The following is a 2,673-nucleotide window of genomic DNA, read 5'->3' on the forward strand; positions in this document are numbered from 1 at the left end:
TTTCATGAAAACATGTGATTGAAGCACGTTAACATATTGATACAGATGGCAGTTAATTTTTGTCTTTTAATACATGTGAGTGCAGCTTCTGTTTTGTTGAAAGAATCTGACCAAATGGTAATGTGAATTGCTGTTGCATAAAGTATAGTGTTGAATCCCCAGTCTTTGCACTTGAGTTTAACAACTCTGTGGTTTTCTATCTTCTTCCTGAGACACTATCTCAGGTCCATCCTCGTCACACAGAGTGGTAAATTAGAGAATGATTAATATCACCATTTACAGAAGTGAGACTGAAATCTCAACCATCTTGAACATAGGAACTGAAGGGGCCTCTCAGCAGTTCAGAGAGTTATTACCAAGCCAGTCGGCTGAATTCTGTTCAGTTTTCTCCGTAGCAGAGCCCTCCAGGTCCTTGTTTTGAGCTTATTTATTTTTATACACAATTCTGTGTGGTTACTGTACATAATACTAAATAGTTGTATTAACTGGGTTTAACTGGTGATGTATTTACATCAAGATCTAACTTCGTTTTGTTGATATCTTTTTAGGGGCTTGCCATTCATCAAAGCTCGTGATGTATGTAATCAGTTGCTGGTGTGTAGCTATCATATTTATGATATGTAGGGCTTGAATTGGGAGAGGTGGATGGTCATTCTTCTTGCTTTTTAAACTGACAGAGGCTTACAGGAAGCATTTCCCTCTCTGAAATAAATCTGTGTAGAACTTGTCTGGTCGCTCTCCCAATGCAACTGTGTAGTTGTGTGGGTTTGGCACACAACTGGCAGCCTTGTGGTTATGTCTGTAAACAAGGAAGCCTGTTCTCCAGTCCGCACATCAGCTGTTACCCAGTGAAATGAACTTGACTGCCATTTCTGACCCCTCACGTGGAGCTGTCATACTCAAGAATGTTCATATGTTTTCAAGAAACGTTGTTTGCGGGCTATATGTACAAATTCCTGATCTAAAAGCCAATATAAAGCAACATCTACCAAACCTCTGCTCTCTCACCAAGGCCACACACATTCCCTCACTCATGGCCTCACGGCAAGCTAATACTGTCAGTATCAGATTCTCCTTCCCAGTGGTCCTGGGAGACTGCATAGTTGCTCTGTGAAAGGCACCACTGCTGAGGTTGAGAGAAGAGCATCTTGGGTGTCAGTCCTGCCCTTGCATGCCCAGAGAGAGAGGTGTGCGCCTCGCTCTCCTGTTGGGATTTTCCTATGCTGCAGGCTTGCTGCTTGTTGTCAAAATGATGTCCTAGTTACTTGTCTTCTGCATAGTTACATAATCCCAGCACACTTCTTTATGATCTGTAGAATTTTGTGGGGTTGTGGCCAGGTCAGGTTTTAAATGTTCGGAAATGTCCAACTGAACAACATTGCAGTGGCAGTGAAGCTTGACAGGAGAATTGTATTACTGTTACCCTAGTTTTGGCTTAAGGGTGATGAGAAGATGAAATTTTTGATGGGTCAGTTTTAGTTATGTATGTGTATGTGATTTACCTTTTTAAATTCTAACATCTATTATACACAGCTTAGATATGTTGACTTTCTGATTATTCTTCTGATTCTATATCAGTCCCTTTACTGATGTATTTTCCTCTGAAAAACTACATTTTCTTCCAGACTGTTTTTGTCTGATAGTGAAAAATAAATTTTTCATTTGCAGTCTAAAGTTGATCTGAGAAAAAATGGTTACCTTGGATCTTCCCTTGGCTTCTGTGAAAGAAACTTAATAAAATAATATGGGCAATTCCCATTACTAATCCTAACTGTGTACAACAGAGGTCTGTACAGTAACATAGCAAAAATAAGTTACTTAGTCATTGCCTGTTTTAGACTAAGGAGCAGTGAGAGACATTTATAAATAATGATACCTCAGATCACTTTTGTTAAATGTCCTCTAATATTTGCATATTTGGTATCTGGCTTATGTTGTCTTTTATACAATCTTGTCTTCTTTCTTTGCACTTTAACAACTCTGTGGTTTCCTATCTCCTTCTTGTGACACTCGGGTCCATCAGAATTTCCTGTGACTGTGACAGTAGAGGGTCCTTCCTCCTCAGAAATCGAAGAGGCTGATGATTCCTCAGAAAGTGTTTGGGAAGAGCCAGAGAAAATCAGTTTGAAACAAGAAGCATTGCCAGTACAAAGGTATCACTTTAAAGCTATAGAGAAGATTATTTTTCAAACGGAAGGCTGATTGCAACACGGCACAGCTTGTGTGAGGGTTCTGTTTTCTCCTCCCATCTGCGTTGTATCTCCTTGACTGGTTAAGCTTAGACCAAGGTGAATGGGGGACATTTGAACTCTAAGAAATAAAAATCAAAACATGTCGTTAGTAATATATTTTCCTTTCTTTAGAACCTTAGTATATTAGATTTAGGGAGAACCTTAGTGATCATAAGATAAGGAAATTGAGTTCTGAATGAATGTAGTCAGCTGATTCAGTGCTCTTGTTTTACAGATGAGAAAATTGACAATTCTAGTTGAACTGTCTTTTTATAAGAGGAAAATAGGGCCTCATTTTAAATAAAAGTAAAGTTGAAAAAAGTTTTGATGTTGATATTCTCCTTTCCTCAAATAAAAAATATCAAGAAGCTACATTCTATTACCAAATAAACCTGACCTCTAATGTCATTGCATACTTTTGTTTCTATGGACAGAAAGAAAA

The sequence above is a fragment of the Pseudorca crassidens genome, chromosome 2, assembly GCF_039906515.1.
Source record: "Pseudorca crassidens isolate mPseCra1 chromosome 2, mPseCra1.hap1, whole genome shotgun sequence".
NCBI classification, from domain to species: domain Eukaryota; kingdom Metazoa; phylum Chordata; class Mammalia; order Artiodactyla; family Delphinidae; genus Pseudorca; species Pseudorca crassidens.